Source organism: Trichechus manatus, unplaced genomic scaffold, assembly GCF_000243295.1.
Source record: "Trichechus manatus latirostris isolate Lorelei unplaced genomic scaffold, TriManLat1.0 scaffold00060, whole genome shotgun sequence".
In the NCBI taxonomy this organism is placed as follows: Eukaryota; Metazoa; Chordata; class Mammalia; order Sirenia; family Trichechidae; genus Trichechus; species Trichechus manatus.
The window spans coordinates 12,012,990-12,038,655 of NW_004443996.1; the positions used below are offsets into that span (position 1 = coordinate 12,012,990).

At 38.0% G+C, this 25,666-nt stretch overlaps 1 protein-coding gene across 3 annotated transcripts in view; it reads right to left on the reverse strand.

Annotated features, from left to right (window-relative positions):
* Positions 1 to 19,651, reverse strand: part of GPR174 (G protein-coupled receptor 174) — a 102,737-nt gene extending 83,086 nt beyond the window's left edge. For 2 of the 3 annotated variants that reach the window (XR_002824519.1, XM_023733608.1), the window contains exons 1-2: positions 18,892 to 19,651; positions 4,350 to 4,442 (exon numbers count right to left, since the gene is read on the reverse strand). The gene's annotated coding sequence lies outside the window, so the exon portion shown is untranslated. Of the gene's footprint in view, positions 1 to 4,345; positions 4,443 to 18,891 lie in introns of all 3 variants that reach the window. The other variant, XM_023733609.1, reaches the window with a different exon arrangement.
* Between the last annotated feature and the right edge of the window lie 6,015 nt (positions 19,652 to 25,666).

Consider the following 25,666-nt stretch of genomic DNA (forward strand, 5'->3'; position numbering starts at 1 on the left):
TATATACACACATATAGTTGTTGTTGTTAGGTGTCATCAAGTCGCTCCCAACTCATAGCAACCTTACGTACACTTATGTACAACAGAACGAAACATTGCCCTGTTGTGCGCCATCCTTATGATCATTGTTATGCTTGAGTCCATTGTTGCAGCCATTGTGTCAATCCATCTCGTTGAGTGTCTTCCTCTATTTTCAATGACTCTCTACTTTTCTAAGCATGATGTCCTTCTCCAGGAACTGACACCTCCTGATAACATGTCTAAAGTATGTGAGATGAAGTGCCGCCACCCTTGTTTCTAAAGGAGCATTCTGGCTGTACTTCTTCCAAGACAAATTTGTTCCTTCTTTTGGCAGTCTATGATATACTCAATATTCTTTGCCAACACCATAATTCAAAGGCATAAAGTCTTCTTCAGTCGTCCTTATTCATTGTCCAACTTCCATGCGTGCGCCAACACACACACACACACATATATATCCTAAAAAATAGAGTTGACCTTAATGACACAGATGGAGTAAAACTTTCAGGACCTTAATTTTTTGATGTGGCATGACTAAAAATGAGAAGAAACAGCTGCAAACATCCATTAATAATGGAAACATGGAATGTACGACGTATGGATCTGGGAAAATTGGAAGCTGTCAAAAATGAAATGGAACGCATAAAGATAGATATCCTAGGCATCAGTGAGTTGCAATGGACTGGTATTGGCCATTTTGAATCAGATAATCATAAGGTCCATTATGCTGGAAATGACAAATTGAAGAAGAATTGTATCGCGTTCATCATCAAAAAGAACATTTCAAGATCTATCCATAAGTACAACACTGTCAGTGATAGGATAATATCTATACACCTACAAGGAAGACCAGTTAACATTATTATTTTTCAAATTTGCACAGCAACCAATAAGGCCAAATATAAGGAAAATGAAGATTTTTACCAACTTCTACAGTCTGAAATTAATCAAATATGCAATCAAGATGCATTGAAAATTACTGGTGATTGGAATGTAAAAGTTGGAAAAAGAAGAAGTACTGGTAGTTGAAAAATAGGGCCTTGGTGATAGAAATGACACCTGAGATCACATGATAGAATTTTGCAAGACCAATGACTTCTGTATTGAAAATATCTTTTTTCAACAACATAAATGGCAAATATACACGTGGACCTCACCAGATGAATACACAGGAATCAAGTCAACTACATCTGTGGAAAAAAATGATAAAAAAGCTCAATATTATCAGTCAGAACAAGGCCAGGGGCCAACTATAGAACAGACCATCAATTGCTCATATGCAAGTTCAAGGTGAAGTTGGAGAAAATTAAAATAAGTCCACAAGAGTCAAAATACAACCTTGAGTATATCCCATCCAAATTTGGAGACCATCTGAAGAATAGATTTGACACATTGAACACTAATGACTGAAGACCAGACGAGTTGTGGGAAGACATCAAGGACATCGTATATGAAGAAAGCAAAAGGTCATTAAAAAAAAAAGAAAGAAAGAAAAGACCAAAAAGGATGTCAGAAGAAACTCTGAAACTTGCTCTTGAATGTAGAGTAGCTAAAAAGAATGGAAGAAATGATGAAGTAAAAGAGCTGAACAGAAAATTTCAAAAGGTAGCTTGAGAAGACAAAGTAAAATATTATAATGAAATGTTCAAAGACCTGGAGTTAGAAAACCAGAAGGGAAGAACACATTGGGCATTTCTCAAGCAGAAAGAATTGAAGAAAAAATTCAAGCCTCAAGTTGCAAATTTGAAGGATTCTTTGGGCAAAATATTGAATGACACAGGAAGCAACAAAAGAAGATGGAAGGAATACACAGGGTCACTGTACCAAAAAGAATAGGTCGATGTTCAACCCTTTCAGGAGGTAGTATATGGTCAAGAACTGATAGTACTGAAGGAAGAAGTCCAAGCTGCACTTCAGGCATTGGCAAAAAATAAGGCTCCAGGAACTGACGGAATACCAGTTGAGATGTTTCAGCAAACGGATGCAACGCTGGGGTGCTCACTCATCTATGCCAAGAAATTTGGAAGACAGCTACCTGGACAACCTACTGGAAGAGATCCATATTTGTGCCCATTGGAATGACAGGTGATTCAAAACAATGTGGAAATTATTGAACAATATCGTTAATATCACACACAAGCACAATTTTGCTGAAGACTGTTCAAAAGAAGTTTCAGAAGTACATCTACAGGGTACTGCCAGAAATTCAAGCTAGATTCAGAAGAGGACGTGGAATGAGGGAAATCACTGCTAATGTCAGATGGATCTTGGCTGAAAGCAGAGAATACCAGAAAGATGTTTACCTGTGTTTTATTGACTATGCAAAGGCATTGGACTGTGTGGATCATAACAAATTATAGGTGACATTATGAAGAATAGGAATTCCAGAATATTTCATTGTGCTCATGTGAAACTTGTACATAGACCAAGAGGCAGTTGTTTGAACAGAGCAAAGGGATATTGCATGGTTTAAAATCAAGAAAGTGTGCATCAAGGTTGCATTCTTTCACCATACTTATTCAATCTGTATGCTGAGTAAATTATCCAAGAAGCTGGACTATATAAAGAAGAAAGGGGCAACAGGATTGGTGGAAAACTCATTAACAAACTGTAATATGCAGATGACACAATCTTCCTTGCTGAAACCGAAGAGGACTTGAAGCACTTACTGATGAAGATCAAAGACCACAGCCTCCAGTATGGATTACACCTCAACATAAAGAAAACAAAACTCCTTACAAATGGACAAATAAAGAGCATCATAATAAATGGAGAAAAGTCTGATGTTGTCAAGGATTTCATTTTACTTGAATCCATGGGAGCAGCAGTCAGGAAGTCAAACTACATATTACATTTGGCAAATCTGCTGCAAAAGACCTCTTTAAAGTGTTAAAAAGCAAAGAGAGAACTAAGGTGTGCCTGACCCAAGCCATGGTATTTTCAATCACCTCATATGCTTGTGAAAGCTGGACAATTAATAAGGAAGACTGAGGAAGAATTGATGCCTTTGAATAATGGTGTTGGTGAAGAATATTGAATATATCATGGACTGCCAGAAGAATGAACAAGTCTGTCTTGGAAGAAATACAGCCAGAATACTCCTTAGAAGTGAGGATGGTGAGACTTCCTCTCTTGCACTTTGGACGTGTTATCAGGAAAGACCAATCCGTGGAGGACATCATGCTTGGTAAAGGAGAGGGTCAGTGAAAAAGAGGAAGACCCTTTACATGATAGATTGACACAGTGGCTGCAATAATGGGCTGAAACATAACAATTGTGGGGATGGTGTAGGACAGGGCAGTGTTTCGTTCCGTTGTATATAGGGTCGCTATGAGTGAGAACCGATTCAAGGGCATCTAAGAGCAACAACAGCACACACACATACGCACACACACATATAACTTCATATAAACTTATGTACATATATATATATCTCCTAAAAATTTAGGATTGAAAACATTTTTGTAGGCTATACATAGACTTAGTTATTGCATGGACTTCCAGAAGAGTGAACAAATTGGTCTTAGAAAAAATATAACCGAATGCTCCTTAAAAGTGAGGATGGCGAGATTTCATCTCCCTTACTTTGCACTTGTTATCAGGAAAGCCCAATTTCTAGAAAAGGACATCACGTTTGGTAAAGTAGAGGGTCAGCGAAAATGAGGGAAACTCTCAATGAGTTGGATTGACACAATAGCCTCAACAATAACCTCAAACGTATCAAAGATCACGGAGATGACACAGGACCAGGCAACATTTCCTTCTGTCATTTGTAAGTTGAAGCCGACTCGAAGGCAACTAACAAGAACCCTGGCTTCCCTGTTACCCTTTTGAAGTCTAAGAAATAGATCATAACAGTCCTTAAAAAGCAGGGCCAAAACTAGGGTGAGGCTAGTGAGGCACTCTCCTTGAATGCAAAATTTAAGGGGGTACCAAAAATACTCAGTAATCAACATAATATTTTAAGCCAATATTTTAGAAAATGCAAAAAATCAATGATGAAAAAATACCAAAATAATAAAGACGGGACCAGTATGACTAATTTTTTCTTTTGGCCTCGGGCTCCCATATTACTCATCAGGGCACCATTTAAAAAATGCTGCATTTTACCAAATAGTCCCAAAATCTCAGCTTTTTGTGTTCTATATGATTGCATGCCTTGACTGCTAAAAGCTGGTCATTACCTGGTGTTCTACCAAAAGGTCCAGCAACCATGTCCCAGCTGGCTAGTGAGGGTTCTTAGTACTAGTCCAGGGCCCATAAAGGGAATGAACACTCTTTTAGGGAGGATGCAGAAACAGAAGGTAAGATTATATTTGAGTACCTACTGTTTTCTCCAGTACTGGTGAAACTCCTTAATCAGAATAATAGGATCTCCTGAGGAAGTCGTGAGGAATCTGCCTGGATTAATGCATTCATGCCTGAAAGAACATAAAAGATAAGGAATCAACTGCAGTATGGAAATGATGCTCACAGAGAGCTAGGAAATTACAGCAGGTTGGTGCTGAGACCCCAAGAGTGAACTTCCATGAGCAAAGGAGAACATGGAGAGAATTTTACTCAGCCCTTAGTGGTAGCAAATCTGAATAAATGGGAATACCTTTACCATATGACATCTCTCTTTGACCTGGCAGCCTTTGGGAAGGGCTAGAGAAGGCAGGAATGTCAGTGGCATGGTTCAGAATTCACTCACTGGTGGTAAGTGCCTCTTAACCATGAAATATGCTAAAAGAAAAAAAAATCTCACATCTACTAGTCAAACTTACAGAATAATTTGAGGGTAGAAGCTATCTTTTTCTCAACCACGAATCTTTTCTGAGGAGTTCTCACAACTGCAACTGTTTTGTTGATTAGTGAATACATGTGAAGGGAGACCCACCTGGTCACTGGCTGTCAGCACAGCAAGTGCTAGGAGACAGATGAATTCCTCTATGCAAAGTTGCCTTACATGTACCCTTGCAATGCATATAGGTGGGTTCTTATGTGGCATGATTTATGGACACCAAAAGCCGTATCTCACCCGTCTCTGCTTCACTTGACCCAATGATCTCTTGCCCACAGACTTGCCATCTTGCCTGAAATATCCCATTATAGGTTCAATCCTTTAAGGCACTGTGTTTCTAGGAATCTTCTAATGAAGTGCAAATACTACAAGGAGGGGTTACACATTAGCTCATTAATAGTAATCAATTCTATGACCGAATTTTCACCTTAGAAAGCTGAGGAGATGAAATAAAAAGAGGGATACGTTTTAACTGATAGAAGAAAGGGAGTAAAGGAATATAGAAGGGGGAAGTTTTAGGTAGGGCAATATAGTTGGGTTACCTAAGATTCCAGATTGCATCGTAAGTGTTGGCAAAGTAGTCTACAAAGGGAAGGAGAGGGCGGGAAATACGTGGGGAAGGCAATCAATGTAAAAACTGCTACCTGCGCAAATTTTCTTCAAACTAGTCCTTTTAACAAACTGTTTCTCATCTAGACTGCAAGCTCCTTGAAGGAAGGGATCCTTTCAGATATACTTGGTTTCAAAGTCCAGCTTCAACTGAGAGATCTTGAATAAGTTGCTCACTCTCCCTCAGCTTATTCCTCTTGTAAAATGGATAATTAGTATAATAAATAATGTCTACTCCTGGGCTGTGTTGTTAACATTATATATCTCAAGTGAAAGCCAGTAACAGTGCTTAGCACATAATAACCTATTGCCGCACAGTTGATTCCAACCCATAGCGACCCTACAGGACAGAGTAGAACTACCCCATAGGGTTTCCAAGGAGCAGCTGGTGAATTCAAACTGCCGACGTTTGGTTAGCAGCCGAGCTCTTAACCACTGTGCCACCAGGGCTCCATTATAAGCACTCAATAAATGCTATTTGTCCTTTTCTTCTTACCTCTAGAACAAAACAAAGAGGGTTCTGGACACAAAAGAACTTCTCAATAAATGCTTTAAAAGGACCCAATGAAGAAAAAAATTAATGGTGACGATTAAATAGTCTAAAGTTCTATCTAAATCTTTTGTCTTTGAGAGAGGGTAACAAGGTGGGAAAAACAGACTGGAGAAGAGGATGAGTAAGTAAGCAAAAGGGTTTCCCAGAGGTTCTAGAATCTTAAGCAGTCAGTCATGGGGGCTAAGAAAGAAATCCCAAACAGGAAGTTACAAGCTGACAAAATTATAACCCTTGCTGGTAGCTTGTTGTGCGTGAAGGCAGAATCAGAACTATCCAAGCACTACCTGGGTAGGATAGATAAGTGAGGACAACCTACAGCAATAGTCCACAGGGACAGAGTTCAGTGACTGAGCAGGGTCACATATTAATAATGAATACCAGACTAATTCAGATGGCTGGAAGTGGATTCTGTTGAAATGATAGATATTCTCAAGCACTTTTCTATTGTTAGTTATTTCACTTATTGCATTTGATGGACAGGAGTCAGGCAAGATCTAAAAAAATGGATTCTAATTTGAGGATCACTTCATCAATTTTTTCTAGAATAGTCATAAACCCAAAAATTATTCTGTTTTATCTTCTGGCTTTTTCAACTCTCAGGACAGGCTACTTAGGTTGAGAGAAAAGACAGTGTAGGGGAAAGAGCACTGGTCAGAGACATAAGACACCTGACTTCTAGCCTTGGTCTTATGACTGATTAGTGGTGTGGCCTTGGGAAAGTCCCTTCTTTTCCTGTAAAATGAGGGAACTGGACTATATTATCCCTAAATCCTTTAAGCTCTGATACTCTAAGACTAATACAAAGTTTAGTTTGTCAGTCAGGCCCAATCTCTAGACAAAAATTGAGAAATATATAAAGAAACTGTCTAAATATAAAATATATAAAAAATAAATATATATTTATTCCCCAGTGATTCATCACCCCAGACCTTACCGAGAATCCTCACACTACAACCCCAACTTACCTGAACTCCATAGCTAACCCAAAACCCATCATCTTAGGCAGCCTTTCCCACTTGGCGCAGACTTGTTCTCCATTGAAATCTCTCTCAGGGCCAGCATCTCTACTTTTAAGGTCAAAGTCATCTAAATTTGATAAGTGGATTTAAGCTAATGCATAAATTATAAAGAAGTAGATGATATGTCCAAGACCTCCACAGAAAGCAAGCAAGTATTTTCCCACCAGCCTTCTTTAAATAACTTAGGTGTACCGTCACAGACTGTGGTGCAATAGGTTTCTTTTATGTGACTTTTTGGCCCTTGATTTGCAAATTCTCCCAAAATGATTTGTCGGGCCACAGTCTACCAAAGGATTGGTTGGTTTCCTATCCACATAAGTGGCCTTGAACAGATGGGCTGGTTTGCTATCTGCTTTAGCGGCCTTGCAAGAATTGGTCGATATGCTATCCACATAAGTGGCATGTAGTCCACCTGTCTTACTTATCTAGTGCTGCTATAACAGAAGTACCACAAGTGGATGGCTTTAACAAACAAAAATTTATTTTCTCACAGTTCAGGAGGCTAGAAGTTGAATTCAGAGTGGGCTGAGAGGGGGTCCACAGAGACTTAGGCATATACTGAACAGGGGTTGCCCATAAAAATTTTGCCTCAAGAGTTGTCATAATATAGTCCTAACCCTGGCACTGGCCCAGGGTTGTCTTTAATCTGCTGGTTGAGAACTGCACCAGCAATCACGGGGGCCAGATCTGGTCAAGAAAAGCTGCAGAGAGAGACAGAGAAAGAGAACAAACACAGCCATGCTGTACCTGAACTGAGCTGAAGACACTCCGTCTTGGAGAGAAAGACACCTGCTGACACCTGGTCCATGGCTTGTCCACTCAGTGACACAGAAATGGACATGAGTAACTTGGGAAGAGTGAGCTGTCCCTTTTAGACACGAGTAAGTTCTTCCCCTATGATGCTAAGTGGGGTACTCATAGGAATAGAGGGGACTGGTTCATCCCAAATCTGGTCCTGTTTACCTTCTTTAAATAATAATAATGGCTTTCAATTGTCAACACTATGTAAATGTCTTGTGTGTATGACCCAATCGGATCAGAGAGTAGAGTCCTTATCCTAGCAGTCACATGATTGCTTGGAATTTAGAGCACAACCTGTGTATAAGCACATGTATGTGCATGTGCACACAGCTCATAGGCCCAGGCTGAAATGAGCACCGTACTACGGAAGAAGAGTAAGAGAAACATGTTATACAGGTTGAACGCCTCATATCATATACATTGAAGTCTACTAAGCAGCCAACACATGGAATAATTCAACAAGTTCAGTTATCCCATATTTACGGAGTACTTAGGGCAGCTTGGAGTTGGAATCGACTTGACGGCAACGGGTAGGGGAGCCTGGTGATAAGAATGCTGATTTCACTGATAAGTCCAATGGTGACATGAATAATGATTCAATGGACCATATACTAACTTCTCATTTGCTGGCTGAACTGACAGAGCGTTTTAAACAAAAATTAGACTTTATTAATCATTACTAAATCTTTATTAATAATCTATTAATCTTTATTGACCCTTTAATATTTACAAAAGAGGTGACTGAGACCTGGAGAAGATAAAGGACTCATCCCGAGTTACATAGCAAGTTAATATCAGAGCCAGGACTAGAACCTAAGTTTTAATTTAAAAGTCTTGTGTTCCTTTATGCACATCACACTGCTTCCCCACTGCAGATCCTCTAATATATGTATGGATATTTCTCTTCCTCTAATATAGTTAAATCATTTGTATGTAAGCTTTGTTTATTTTGGTAAGGGCTGTCAAATTTCTAAATCAGACACCAATGTCCAAATCACCAGAAACACATGTCCCTCTTGTTGTCTTTCTGCAATGGCATGGAAACCAGCATTCTTTACTATGTGCAGAAAAAAAATAACACCTATTCCTGCTTCTTCCCCATCTCTCTCCCTAACTCCTCTCACATACAGAAACACAGACAAGCAAACACATTTACATTGAGTTCATCCATTTCCACTGGCATGCAATACTGGAAGAAAGTATTTCCCCTTGGGCCCTTTCCTGATGCCACAATTTGCTAAACTATCAATCTAGAATAAAAGAGTTGAGTGATAAGAAGAGCAGTACCTTGTAAATCAAGCCACCATGCTAGATGTCACTGGAAATTAAAAGAAAGGAGGCATGGTGCATGCCCTTGAGAAACTTATAGACTGGCAGCAGGGACACAACAGATGAAGCAAGAGAAAAGTGTAAAATCAATTGTTAAATTAAGCAGGTAAAATACTAAGTTTTATAGTAAGTTACGATATATTTAGGATACAAGGCCACGATAGTCCTTAAGGTGGTGGGACTATTCTATATGGCATTTCCAAAAGCAATGATTTCACTGATCTTTAAAACTTGTACTTTCTTCCTCATTTATTCAGCTACAAGCCTTGTAACCATTCTGCTCTTTATAGCACTTCAAGCTGAAAGCTTGACCAAGCATAACACTCCTGCGTGCTGAAGAAAATCTCTCAGGTGAAAGGTAGATAAAACTCAATTTTCCCAGTGTGATTTAAATCCAAGCAATGGCATTTTGGCAAACTGTACAGAGGAGCTCTAATCAAAGAAACGAAAAGTACCTTTTAAGTATTTGCATGGTGATCCATACCCTTGAGAGAGAGGTGCTCTCAGTCACACTATTTTCAGATAGAGTAACTGAAAAATGAGAAAGCTTAGTGCCTTGTTCAGGTTTATACTCCTAGCCAGCCCCAAAGGAGCATGACTTGAAATTCAAGCTTGTGATTGCTTCCTGTTAAAAGCATAATAATTTAAAAGAGAATTCAAGGATAGATATCCCCAAATCCTTAATCTATTTCCTTTTGGATAGGGAATCATAGACATGGGGGGTGGGGTGGGCAGGGAGCAAGAGATCATGGGGAATAACCAACATTATAAGGAAGTGACTGACCTAAAATCTTATTCCCATGTTGATTTTTCCTCAGAGTTCTGTAGCTGGTTGGATCAGGTCATTGTGACACATAGCTCTTAAAACTAAGTACACAAGTTGGATTCCAGTTAAGTCTCTCTGTAATGTAGCCACAAACTGTGCTTTGAACCTGGATGAGGCATCAATGTAACTCCTAGTCTTTGGTCCTAAGGAAAAACTTGAATCACAAATAGAAAAAAAGCTCTATCCTCTCATTCTGGTGGTTGTTTGGTAGCACCAATTTTGTATGTGAAGGATCTCATGCTTTTTTTTTTTCCTTCCGATTCCAATGCCTTATAGCCAATACAGAGTGCACTAAGAGCCCTGGTGGGGCAGTGGTTAAGAGCTCAGGCTGCAAACCAAAAGGTCAGAGGTTCAAATCTGCCAACTGCTCTTTGGAAACCCCATGGGACAGTTCCACTCTGCCCTATAAGGTCTCTATGAGTTGGAATTGACTCGACAGCAACAGGAAGAGGCCAGCAAACAAGCACACATGTAAATAAAATCTATACCTCCAGATTTGTTTAGGAGAGTCTCTGTACTTTTTTTTTCTGAGTGCTTTCTTTTTGTTGCTTTTAACTTGTAACTAAAAGTATATATTTTGTCCTACTCTTCAACACAGCCTTATGTCCGGAATTCAGAGCTTTTGCTCCAAATTTTAGCATGTCATAGATTAGTTGAGAGAAAAGAAAGCAAACCTTTCTCAAAAACTCTAATAAGATTTCCTTTTTACGTAAAATCAGCTTACATATGGATGAGGGTGATGATTCTCTGTTTAAGGAAAAAAGTGGCATGAAGTCACATACCTTTTTCCTAAATCTCTTTTGTATAGTCAGATTTAATATCTGCTAGTTTACTCTTCCCCAGTAAATAAGCTCCATGAAGGCATAGGCTATATCTTATATGATTCTTATTGTTTTCCATACTACACTGGTAACATAGTAAACACATTGTAAAGATTTGTTAAAGAAAATTAAAGTCTTTTACCTATGCTTTGTTAATCTCTACTTTTTAAATCCATTTTATTCCCTTTTCCCAGTTTCATGGTTCACCAAGGCCAAATCTAATAAAACAACAACTTATTTTGAAATTGATACATTTTCACTTCATCTATTAAGAACTCTCTTGATTCTCAAATGGAAAGAGACAAGATAGTGCATTGAGACTTTATCATATAGAGACAAGATAGCATAATGGAAAGAGCTTTGGCAACCAACAGACCTGTGCTTGAAATCCATTATATAATTTTGAGCAAGTTATTTCATTCCTTTAATATTAGTTTCCTCATCTGTAAAATGTGGAAAATCATACAGTTGTCAAAATGTAAGACATCTTACCCAATGTTTAGTATATCATAAGTGCACAATAAAAAATAATTGTTTTTGATGGTAGAGAGCTTAAAATCAAAGTTGAAGCCAGTAGTAGATAGGTTCCAAATACCTGCTAAATCCTAGATTCTGGGTAGCTGCTTTGATATTCAGTAGCATTTTCTGGAGTCATTACTAGGAAGATACTTGATTTAGAATATGATTTAGTTATGGTCTACACGCTAGTTTGTTGAGTAGTTTCTAGGGTCTTAAAAACTGCCAGTGGCCATCTAAGATACAACTATTGGTTTCTACTCATATGCAACAAAAGAGAAAGAAGGAAACAGACTCAAAGAAGAAACTAGTCTACAGGAAAAATAGTCTATGAGAACCATGGCCTCATATACCTGAGACTAGAAGAACTAAATGATGCCCGGCTACCACCACCAAATATTCTAATCAAGGCCACAATAGATGGACTCTGATAGAATGGGAGAAAAATGTGGAACAGAACCTCAAGTTCCTAAAGAAAAAAACAGACCTACTGGACTGGATGAGACTGGAGGACTCCCCGAAACTCTGTTCAAACCTTGAACCAAAACTAACCCCTGAGGTCACCTTATAGCTAAGTAACAAATTGGCTCACAAAATAATGAATATTACTTGTAAATCCTGTGCTCTTTTAAAAAATCACTTATATAAGACCAAAGGGTCAACAATTACTTTAAAACAAAGATGAGAATGTAAGGGGGCAGGGAAACTAGATTAATGGAAAAAGAACAAGAATGGAAATGAATGAGAATGTTCACATACTGTGAAGAATGTAACCAATGTCACCGAACCACTTGTGTAGAAATTGTTGAATAGGAACCTAAACTGCTCTGTAAACCTTCACTGAAAACACAATAAAATATTATTTTTTAAAAAAGAATAGGATTTAAATGCTTTGTGAAGAAAATAAACAGATCAGGGATGGCTTGCATAGATGCTGACCCTTAGTCTGTGGTGAGAACTTTGGCCTTTACTTCAGATTCACACCCAGAGCTGTGAGGAGGCTCTGGAAACTCTAAATGTACCCTCAAAACTCTAAATTGCATTGGAAAATTCTGATTCATTTCCCTTTTATAAAGAACCCATACTGACCCCTGAAAGCTGTAGAATAGAACAAGGTCAAAAGCTTAGCATTCCCCATCAAATAAAATGAAGTCATCATGTTAGAAGTGAGACTGGGCAAACCAAAGCTAGTTTACATTGAAAAATTAATTTTTTCAAACCTAAAAATTTCCACACTGGAAAAAAGTTATGTGAAAATTAAAACTTTACATTGAAAATAACTTCTAAGATGTAAAAATAAATCAATATTTTTAATAAATGTTATGACATTTTACAGAGAAAGATAATGAACTGATCACAACTTCTTAGATTTACTTCATATTGTTTGGCCCAATATGACAAGCAGGGTAAATGCATACAGATGTTGCTAGATTAAATTTAAAATTTTCAAAGCAACATTATACAATCTTTGAGAGAAGTGTATTAGGAAGGTTAACCATCAATTTTCCTATTTATACGTGTCCAAAATATTTCTAACAAATTCCCAAGTGTGTCACTAAATGAAAAGAATAGGGGAAAAACTGTATCTGTTTTCAGTTTATTCAAGCTTTATTCAAGCAGCTCACATAATACAGATTCCACAGTGCATTTGGGGAGAGGCCGGCATGATTAACAGTCATGCTCGTATTCTCCAGATATTGGTTTAGACTGGAGTTTTATTCTGGCTATATATATTCCAGCCGGGAAGGAACTTATAACCCAGGGTAATCAACCTTGATATTTCTTCTCTATTGGGCCAAGTCACAGAGATTTTCAAATTTAACCATTTCCAGAGGTCAGACAGTTTTAAATTTCCTGAGTGATTTTTACCCTTAGGAAAGACCCAAACAGACACACAGATGACATTTTTCAATGTGCAGTTCTTACCAATGTAATTTAGAACCAAGATGGTTATTAACAAATAACTCCATGTTAAATATGATCCAGGTCATACTTTGAATTCTGAGATACAGCACTGTTCTTTCTTCAGATTATAAAATGTTCTCATAGCATTTTGCTTAATCAAATTTCATGGTCCAAAACTGAGGAAAGTTTATCTTCTGTGACCAAAAGGATCTTTCAGCAAGTTGGCCAGGGCAAAGTTGGGTAGCCCAAAATCCAATGGATGATTGCCCACTCTGGATAATTTAGACTCCAAATTTACTTTCCCTCATTAATCTGGATTGGCTCTCTAGACTGGCCACTTCACAGTCTAGTTTACTATATTCACACTATGCTTCAGCTAAGTAGATTTTGCTTTTCAGTACTCATAAGCTTTCGGAGATCATAGACTTTCAGAGGGAAAAGCATTACTGTATCAGATGCCTTAATATGGATTATGCTTGCTTTTGATAACAAAACCAGATATTTCTATTTGTAGTGCTTCTTTCTCAGTGAGAACAGTGTTAAGTCAAAGGGTTGAACCTCCTTTTGTTTGACCCAATTAGTTTTATGAAATATTAAAATATCAGTACCATTGTATTTCAACCCTAGCTCCCTTAGAAGAAAGAGAAGTCTGCTGGTGCCTTCAGAGTAGAAGAGTTTCATGTTTAGGATTAAGAGGAGTGGGGGAGCAAGAAATAAAACAAAACAAAAACAAATCCCAGGTACATACCCAAAAGAATTGAAAGCAGGAAGACAAGCAGAAACCTGCACACCAATGTTCATTGCAGCACTATTCACAATAACCAAAAGGTAGACGCAAACTAAATGTTCACCCATAGATGAATGGATAAACAAAATGTGGTACAGATATACAATGGAATATGGCTCAGCCATAAAGAGAAAAAGTTTCACTACATGTTACAACATGGATGAACTTTAATACCATTATGCTGAGTGGAATAATTCAGTCACAACAAAAGACAATTATTGTATGATTTCACTTATATGAAGTAGAAAAATTTATAGAGACCAAAGCTTATTAGTGGTTACTAGGAGTGAGAGGGAGAAGATAAAGGGGAGTCATTGCTTATGGGGCACTGAATTTCTGTTAATGGTAGGGGATTAATTTGGAAAAGGATAGTGGCAATGGTTGCACAATGTGATGAATACAATGTCACTGAATTATACATGTAAAAATTGCTGAATTGATAAATGTTTTATTTTGTATATGTATTTACTACAATAATAATTTAAAAAAAAAAGATCCTGATCAAAACTGGATCCAAGTATACTGTGATAAGATACAAGCAGGATGCTATTATTATTATGAAAATGTGGGGAGAAAAGGTAAAAGAAATATGACTTTAGAAGATTAAATAGGAAAACGTAGATTTAAAAAAAAAACCTGCAGATCCCTACCACCCAGCAAGGAAAATAAGAAGTTAGAAACTTCTAAACAATTTCTACACTTACGAATTCAAACCACCCAGGTAAATAGGGCAAAACAGTAAAAGAACACTATGCTTACTAAGAAAACTTTATTTACTGGACCTGGGTTATACTCTTCCTCTGTCTACATTGAATGAATTAATTGGATAATCATTTAAATTTCCACATTGAAATGCATTTATAAGCATAACTTCATATCTTAGAGAACTTCTGATTTTTTATTGTAAAAATGTATCCAACTATGTCATATAATTGTGCTTAAAGATAATACCAGTCTTTTGCTTTAGACTCCTTACGAATATGTGTAGGACATGTTTGTGATGTTTTAATGTGCACAATATACGTCAAATTGCTAAATGTGCATTAGTCTTCACAATTTCAGCTTTCCTGGAAAAAGAAAGAAACTTTTGAACCTTTTATGGTTAATTTAGAGTAGAATATGATGTTTCTGTAGTTTGAAGCCACTGTCTCACTATTTTTGTCACCTTTTTAATCAGTGTGTCTTTATTATATCCATTGATGTGAAATTAATAAAAAATATTAAGAAAACATTTCATTTTGCAGTTTTGGAATCAAATAGCTTTTTCTTCTCATAATCTAATGTGGTGAAAATATTTAATTGTTAAAACACATCTGATAAATAATAAATCAGTCAATTTTCTACATGTCATTCATCTTCCAGCTCATCATATGCTCTGATACTGACACTTCAAAATAGAGAAGACATCCAGGATAACAATTTATTTTAGTTTTAAAGAAAAAATTCAAGGGTCACCTTGTGTCACCTAAAAAAGCTTAAATACTCCAAACACAGTAAATCATTATCATTATTGTCATCTTATAACTAACTTGTAAGAATTATTTTATCGTATAAAAATGTCATTAGCTTATAAGAAATACCCAGTCACAGTAGCTTATGAGAAATACCTGAATCTGATCTGCCAACTAAAGCTGAAAATGATTTTATCTAAGTAATTATAATTAGAAGAATACTAAAGCCTTTCTTCTGTTGCTGAGAATGTGCAGAAAACCTTGCTATTGTCTGACATAAATTTTTGTGAAATTGGGCAAAAGCCTTTGGAAGAAGCAGATGTATTATCAAGACGTGAGGAAAGAATTGAGGAGTTTTTGACTTGGTGGCAGAAATTTACATGTATTTTAGGTACTCTGTGAGGTGGTAATTATGCCTTCTGAGATGCAACTGAACCTGAATTAGCAGCCTTGGCTCATGCTTTGGGTGCAAGCCATGCTTCCACATGACACACATAGAGATCATGGCCAATGATTTAAACTCTGTTTTCCTCACTTGATAATTAGAATTAGTGAAGTTCCTGACCCATACCCAAGTCCCCAGAGTTTATACAGACTTGATTTTGGTTAATTTCCTGCATTTCTTATTATTTCTCAGGATGTCTCTCTGCATCTTGATTCCTGGCTGATTCTTGCAGCTGTTACTGCAAATGAAAGTGATGCCTCTGAATCACATCCTCCACTCCTACTTGTTCTCCAATGGCTGTACCAAGAGACCCCACTTTAATTTTCATACCCCATATAGCACCCACTTATATCGTAAATATTAGTAATAGTCAAGCTACAAACTACTACATTTCTTTGTGATTTGCATACCACCAATTATTGTAATTATTTAGCTTCCCCGTATTCTATCCTTAACTTCTCAGCCCCATATGCCTGTTTTGGCCGGGAAGATACTTAACAAACTTAACTTCCTTCTCAAATCTAGACTCTCACAGGCCTCACAATTTCCTGAATACTCTCTCTTGTCTTATGTCTTGGCCAAACTCTTGCTCTGGTGCTAAACGTAGCATATACACATCCAGTATATGGTTAGGTCTGTGTTAGTGCTGTATTATAGCACTTAATGAGTATTGATTTGCATTTTGGGATGTTTTCTGTGGGCACAGTAGGACTAACTCTCTCCTTTTCTTGCAAGGAAACAGGAGTAAATCACAGCACATCATGGTTTGCTACATTATCAGGGCCCTTGGGAGAAGCCTGAAGTGTGCTCCTGTTATCGAGAGGTTCTTGAGTGATTTCAAAATGATATCTTTTAACATTTCCCAATAAATAATCCATGTCCTTTAACCCTCAAGCCTTGTTAAGCAGCAGGAAGAAGTGAAATGAGCACTGGACAAGATTGAGAGACTTGGATTCTAGTCTTGTCTCTGTCTCAGGTTCACAGAAGGAACTGGTCCAGTAACTTCAACTTTCTGGGCCTCAGTTTTTCCAACCGAAACATGCAAACTGCCAACCTACTTCACTTCCCAAAGCATAAAAGAATCTTAGATGTTTGCCAATGTTCCTGTGAGTGAGAGGATCTGAATCTGTTTCTGATCATGTTTTATTCTCTGACTAGGGGACTGGAGACTGATTCTTGAGACCCATGGCATAGGAGGAAAGCTTTTGGGAGATCACTATAATGGGTAAGGGAAACAGGACCACCTATGGCCCCTCTTCTCAGGACTGGGTGGGAGTCAAGAGAAGGAGTTAAATTCCCTTTCTAAATCTGGACATTTGATAGGTGCCAAAAATATCTATGAGAAGAAAGCAGAAAGTGTATTTCTTTTTCCCTTCTGTTTAAGTTACCTGGTACAAAGGGGAGATAATCAAGTTCATTTATTCCTAAGGGTCTCTAGATGGACATTCAGTGAACTTTTTAGAGAAATCAATGTTTCACTTTATGTTTATTCACTTTTACAATATTCAGCACCATTCTACACAGTCCCCAACAGAATAGGTACACTACTGTTTCCTGTCTCACAGTAATATTATCACAAACATGGACCATGGTAGAGCAGTACATGTGTTCATAAGTGCAAAACATATAGACATTTTCTGTAATTAAAAAATATATATCCTCCTCCAACACAAGCTTCCTGAATGATGGCTTTTATGTTATCCAAATAGTTGTCACTGTAGCTGGTGGAGTCTTTCCCTGAGCTGAAGAACTTTAATCCCTTTATAAGATCCATGCCTTTGCCTTCATACCTGAGGTTTACAGCAGCTGGAGGAAAGAAATCCCCTTTGAAGAATGACCCAAAAGTCTCTAACAAATGTTGCTTTGTTAATTAAATAAAATAATAACTTTTTCCCTGGGAAGATTAGAGCAGTATAAAATGAAGTCCAATCACACCACTATTGACAGCAGAGAAAGAAGCAGGAAAGTTATTTAAGATTTAATTCTGGGTCATGTTGCACCACATCCATCCTGATTCTCACTACCATCCCAAATGGAAGTCCATCCTTTTCTTTCTTTTAATCTCAAATGCAGCCCCTAGTAGTTACATGTCATTGATTACCTGATTGTTTGGTTTAAAGTTAGTAGGCACCTTCCTAAATATTTTCTCTTAGAATATAGAAAAGAAACAACATGCAAACAAGGAAACAATTTCACTTGCATTTTGTCCAAATAAGTTAATTACAAGTATATAAAAATGTAAATTTAATCCAAAATCCTTTTGTCCTTTGTTTATTTTTAATGTACTGATTATTTCTTTTGAGACACAGTTTACCTAAGAAAGGCAGAGTAACTGTATCTGTTGTCTTGCTTATTTCCCCTCTCTCTCATTAGTATTTTTTTTTCTTTCAGACTGCTTTTTTTGAAAACAGAATCTCTACAGCTACCATTAATTACAATTCATTTTTACAGTGAAAATGTGCAATTTATACTAGCCGATATGAGCATGTATTCATCTTGGTGAAGGTCTGAAACATTATAACCCTCTTCTTCTGATCATAGCTAAATTTGAAAAGGATAAAATACACAAATTGAACCACTTTAATCTTTCTGCAGATAAAAATATCATCCCCAAAGAGTTATAACAAGAATATTAAATGAAAATAATTCTGCCCATTCATGCAAGTAACTCTACTTAATACAAATTTGGTTAAATTACAAATATTCACAGGGCTATTTTATTCAAAATCAACTGAGCTAAACACATTTTGCTAGCAGTTATGAAAGAGCTCTCCATTTCAAACTTACATTTCCCCAAGTTCAAAGTTACCTCCCCCCTCCAACCTCAGGCAGTCAACCATATAATTATTTTGCTTGTGCAAATACCAAGGAAATGACATGTGAAGATGGTCCAGGTTTATTATATCTATAACCATCCTTAGATCTGACAGGTTACCCAGATCCTGGTGTGAAGAGGCCAATTCTATATATCAAGAGTGAAAGGAAAGATGAGAGCTAATTATGCATTAAAAAAATTGAAGCCTACCGTTATGGTTTCTTTCTCTTTTCTCCAGTGATCTCCAAAGAATTCATGCGACAGCCACTCCAACAAAGATGCTACTGATCTGTGCATCAATTCTAGCTCCCTGTTCTGAGAACAACCAATCCAACCCTCCTTCACCACAAAAAAAAAAGAAAAAAGAAAGAGAAAAGGGAAGGAGATTGAGTAAGAGAGAGAGAGAAAGAGTACAAAGAATATCAAATAAAAGAAAGCCAAAATAAAAATGAAGAAAACCAAAGGCAAAAAAAATAAATAAATAACATTCTCAGTATTATCTAACCACTACCATGTTGGAAAGCGTGGTAGTGAGATGTCAGAGTGAAATTTGCCAGCCACTCTGTGCACACTGAACATTTCCGTTTTCTACAGGGCAGCTTACGTGTCTCTCTCTCTCTCTCTGTCTCTCTCTCTGATTAATGATGCAGGGCGATGCTATGGGCTGTACATAGAGGCTGCAAAGCTTCACACTTAGCAAACAAAATTCTCCTTTCTATTTATAGGGCTACAGTTCATTGTCTTCCAATCCTGTGGTTGCACTCAGCTTTGAGCTTGTGATAACATACAGCATATTTGTTTATGGAGTTCTTTGCTGAAGCTAGATGCCCTCTGGCCCCTTCCGTAAATAGTGGATTACTGCAGTCTTCACTTTGATCTTTTTTCATAGCCCCTCAATTATTGTGTACAGGCAGCAAGGTGGACATTTCTCTAAGGATGTCCCCTAGGTAGCTCCCCAAAAGAGAGAGGTCAGGTGAGAATGATCTCGTCCTAGAACATTCTTCGGTGTAAAAATCTCTAAACTCATGACATTGAAATAAATAACCTCCTCTTAAGAGAAATGTGGAGCTACTTAACCCACCACACACTACGTATCCACCCACTCCCCCCTCTCAGTGTTTCTGTGACCAGGAAGTGCATTTCCCCTTTACCCCCGAGTGGTTGGGTGAAAAGAGTCTGGTTTCCTGTGGCCCAGACACATAGCCACAGCCTCTTGAAAATGATGATCCTAGGCGTCCCAGAGTCCAGTGCCACACTGTATTAGGCTACTAACATCCTACCACCACCACAGAAAGATGAACAGGCAGCAGCTGGGAGCAATCCCCAAGCCTTGAGTAGTATCTCTAGATAAGAACAAGGAAATGGTTTTGTTCCCATTTTACAGTTGAGAAAAGAGACTCAGAAGTACTAAGTAACTTTCTTCAAATTACATAGCTTCCATAGTCAAGAAAAGCTGAGTATTGATTTGGAATTTTGAAATTAAGGAGATTTAAAGTGATAGAATATCATTGCTGACTCTCAGGGTATAGTGATACCTGTTGGTAAAGCATAATATTGCAACCTAATTCTATTAGTCGTTATAAATACACAGACAAATAAACTTATAAATGTAAATTCAGGAAATTCACAGAGTTGAGAGAAAAATCCTTACAGTCTTATACTTGTGGGATAATGGCATAAGGGAGATTCCATATTTGAGGAACTCCCACATAGACTTAAATGGACTGCAAAATATCCCTTAGTACTACAGTTCCAAGCGGTCACAGGGTGGACTAACTGCTGGACTCCTTCCTTCCTTGCCAAAATTTTCAGCTCTATGTGATGGCTGAACGTTTTGTTTTTCTTTGAAGAAGAATCTGATTTCATCATGGAAGGTGATGGGAAAACAGAATGCACTTTACAGAAATTCACTGAATTGTCGAAGAAAGTGGAGGGGAATGGGTAGAAAGTTGTTTCTACCTTAAACAGTGACCCAGCAGCCAAATGCAAAGGGTCAGCTTACTAAAGACCATGCTCATTTGTAAAACCAGTATAGTGAAGTTTAATTTGTTAACTGAATTTTCATTCTTTATCCAAAGAAAATAAGGAACCCTGGAGGTGCAGTTGTTAAGCACTCGGCTGCTAACCAAAGGTCAGTGGTTTGAACCCATCAGCCATTCCACAGGAAAAAGATGTGGCAGTCTGCTTCCATAGATTTACAGCCTTGGAAAACCTATGGGGCAGTTCTACTCTGTCTGACAGGGTCGCTATGAATCACAACCAACTCGATGGCAATAGGTTTGGTTTGGTTTCTTGGTTTGGCAGCACAATGGTTGAGCACCCAGCTGCTAACCAAAAGGTTAGCGGTTCAAACCCACCAGCAGCTCTGTGGGAGATAAGATCTGGTGATCTGCTCTGGTAAAGATTACAGCCTAGGAAACCCTATGAGGCAGTTCTGCTCTATCATATAGGGTCACTATGAGTTGGAATCAACTTTACATCACACAGCAACAACTTCCAGAAAATAAAGTTAGTCCATGACACAAAGTCAAAAATAAGAAATAAGGGTGCCATCATATACTGGGGCAAATTTGGGGCCTGAAGCTTCAAGGGAACCTAATTTTTTATTTGAAAATGTCCAGAGAGCATTATACTACAAGTCGCAGTGTAAAGGCAAATAAGCACTGGATTTCCCAATCAAAACTAATACTCAAGGGAATAAGCGTGTGCTATTTGGATATATGTGCCCAGGCCAGAATCTAAGCCAGGAGTGGTTTCATTGTTACTGATTTTATGTCCCTATAATTAGTAGTAAGCAGTTAGTGAGAGTATCTATTGTACTAGACCCTTGGGCATAAGGCATTCAGCTGAAGCTCACAGAGGTAACTTTATACAGCCTGTATTTAGGTATGCACATGTGGACAAGATCCTACAGAGAAAGCACCAATTTTATCCTGGACAGATTGGAAGACCGCCTATCTCACACAATACAGTACTCAAAACGAGTGTTATACCCCTCAAAAGCCCACCACATTCCTGCTATCAGGCCTGAAAATTCAATATTTCAGGTATATTTCTTTGGATTCTTCTCCATCTGTGTCCTTTTTGCAGAAGCAAACTCTGTTGGGAAGGGTAATATGTATAACCTCAAATTCCTTACATAATGTAAGTTTATCAGTTAAATCTACTCTCAATAGAGATCCTAGCAGTTTCATGACAATTGAGAGGAAAAGAGTGCTGAAGAGGAATGGGAAGAGTGTAGGGAGGTACCCACTAAAAAATTTTGCCTCGGGCCAAACCTGCTGACTCATGGAGTGTTGGATATAGTGGGATTCTTACATAGCTTCCTAGATTAACATGGTGTCTGCAACAATGGTCTCAAATATTGCAACGAATGTGAAGACCCTTAGGATCAGGCAACATTTCGTTTTGTTATACATAAAGTCGTTATGAGTCAGAGCAAACATGACAGCACCTAACAAGAAGATATATTCCTGGGCATGGGCTTTTACTGGTGGGTCAGCATGAACTTCAGAAGGTCCTTGAATCTCTGAAAGCATTTCATAAAAAATCCCTATGGACTTCCAGAAAACATGGCGCTATAGACAGAAGCACGATGTCTGCTGTCCCTCCACAGCAAAGATATGAAAAACTAAGTCAAACAGAGTCACACGTCAATCCTGAAACTCTAAGCATCAAATGAAGACATAAAGACCTCAGTCAAGCACCGAATGGAATAAGAAACTGACTCAGAATAGAGAGCAAGGAGAGATACATGCAGAGGTCCCATATAAGCCAATGCAGCATGGATCTGCCGTATTGGACTCCTATTGGAGATTAGTGAACAGGGAGTACGAGAAAGCAGCTTTACAGAACTTCCAGCAGGAGACAGAACAACTGGTAACCAGCGATGTATGCTTTCGCACCCCCTACCCTTCTTCACCCCCACTCAGCCTCCTCTGTTTCCTGTGGCCACAGTCTCTTAGCCAGAAAACACCGACTTCACCCCAGTGTTGCTTGGATTCACCCACCTGCACTGGCTGGCTCCCTGAGTGCCATTTGTTGATTTCTGGTGTTGCTTTTTTCTGCTTCATTAGATTTCTTCCTTACCTCTCACCACCTCCCCCTCCTTTCTCCCAAATACTTGGCTCTGTGTGCCATCTTTGCTTCTTCATGAAAGGCTGTGAAACATGGCTCGACAGTGAAACTGCTTCCTGGCCCATGCCACCACACTGTGGGACCCCCAGGGCTTTTTATTTGTTTGTCCTGATTTGTTCTGTTTTGGTTTCTTATTTGTTTATTCTCTTTTTCTTTTCTAGGCTTGGAAGCCCCTTCTAGTAGGGCAGTACAGTGTGGCTTGAGAGCGGCTCCATTACGCTGCACTTACTCACGGTGACATCCCTGCAGACATTTTTTTTCTTGTTTGTTTGGGTTTTGTTTTGTTTTTTTTTTTGTTTTCTTTGTTTCTCTGGTTTGTTTACTTCTCACTCTTTCTCCCTTTCTGTCTTTCTTCATTTACAGTTTTTCGTCTCTCTACACTTACCTTCTCTTCCTGTCTCCTGAATACTTGGTGCTGCTTGACATCTCTACCTCTTATATCCAGGCTATACTTCATGGCCTAGGACCAACGTCTCCAGTCCTAGAAGCCACACCAGTGGGATCCCCTGGGCTTTTCTTTCTTTTTTTTTCCTCTAATTTTTACTTATTCGTTTTTCTCTTTTACCCTTTCTCTGTTTTCTACACTTGTTTTTCTCTATTAATCAGTCTCTCATTTCTCCACTCCAATAGCAAGCTCCCTTAGCACTCTTTTTTGTTTGTGGGTATGTTTTAGGCTCCTGTTCTTCTATCCTCTCTCTCCTCTTTACCATACCCATCTTAACTCCACACATCAAAACCTCCCTCATCCTTCCTGCCTACCTGCACCATGAGATGAACATCACACTCCCAAGCAGCACAGGCATGGCCTACCAGAACCTGCCCTGCCCTGATTCACAGTCCACCCTGTCGGCCCTAGTACGTGCCACAAAAAAACCATCCCAGCAACTCCCCTTCAGCTGCACCTGCCCTGCTGTACCCTACTTGAACAACTGACCCTGCCCGTTGGAGAAGGTGCTGAAAGGTATCCACAGACGAGCAAACAACAAAGAATGCACAGACCACCTATTCAGATATAACCAAATAAAACAAAAAAGGAGGATGAAACAAACAAATCTACAATCAATAAACAAGGAAAATAACCACTGAATGCCCCAAAGACAGCAGCCAATATCAAAACATATACAAAAACAGGACAGGATGGTTCCAATAGGTGTCCAAAATAAAACACCAGATGACCCTCTAGTAGAATAAAAGACACTAGAACTACCTGATAGGGAATTTAAATCTCTAATATTCAGAATTATCCAAGAGTTGAAGCAAAAAGCAGACAATAATTAGGAAAAAAATAGACAAATTCATGGAAAAGGCAGAGAAATTCATGGAAAATACAGACAAAAAATGGAAGAACTCAAGAAAATAATACAGGGAAAAAAATGCTAAAATAAATTCACAACTAGAAATCATACAAAAACAACAATTAGAAATCCAAAAGATAAACAACAAGATTTCAGAAGTGGACAGTGTCATAGAAGGGCTGAGGAACAGGTTTGAAACGATGGAAGACAGGATCAGCAAAATTGAAGACAAACACTTGGACACAACTCTGAGGAAAAATTAGAAAAAAGAATGAAGAAAAATGAAGAAACCCTCAGAATTATGTGGGATACAATGAAAAGCAAAAATCCGCGGGTGATCGGCATTCTAGAATAGGGGAGAAAACAGAAAACTCTGAAAGGATCATTGAAGAATTGCTGACAGAAAACTTCCTCAATATCATGAAAGATGAAAAGCTGACTATCCAAGAAGCTCAATGAACCCCGTATATGATAGACCTCAAAAGAAAATCACCAACGCATATCATAATCACACTCACTAAAACCAAAGACAAACAAAGAATCCTGAGAGCAACTTGAGAAAAACAAAAAGTTACATAAACAGGAGAAACAATAAGACTAAGCTCGGATTATCTGGCAGAAACCATGCAGGCAAGATGGCAACGGGATGACATATATAAAACCCTTAAAGAAATAATTGCCAACCAAGAATGATATATCCTGCAAAAGTCTCACTCAAATATGATGGTGAAATTCAGTCATTTCCAGATAAACAAAAAATAAGGGATTATGTAAAAACCAAACCAAACTTACAAGAATTATTAAAGGGGGTCATTTGAAATGAGAACAAACAACATCAGACCACAGGCTGAATTTTGGACACAGGACTGCACTAGCCAGATACCAACCTAGGAAATGAACTCTTAAGAACGATCCAATACCAAAAGAATTACAACAGGGAATCAGAGAGGTTGATATGTAAATGACAACAGCATCAGAACAATAAAAGAGGGAATAAATGGTGTAGGTATAAAACCTTCTAATGGAGAGGAAAGGAAGGCAATACAAAGTAATAATAGGCTGGTTCAAACCTAGGAAGATAAGAGCAAGTTTCAAGGTAACCACAAAGAAAGTTAACAAACCTACTCATAAAAATAAACAAGAAAAACATAAAGTCTCAGTAAAAACAAAACCAAAAAAAAAAAAAGAAATGAAAAAACATCCACAAACAAAAGGAATTCAATGCAGGAGAGTAAGAGGAACAGAGAAAATGTCAGCACCACAGAAAAAAACACTACAAAATGGCAGCAATAAACTCACACTATCAATAATTACACTGAATGTAAATGGCCTAAATGCACCCATAAAGAGGAGAGTGATGGATAAAAAAACAGGATCTATCAATATGCTGTCTACAAAACACACACCTTAGAAACAAAGACATAAATTTATTAAAAATCAAAGGATGGAAAAAATATATAAAGCAAACAGCTACCAAAAGAGAGCACGAGTGGCAATACTAATCTCAGATACAATAGACTATAAAACAAAATTTACCAAAAAAGACAAAGAAG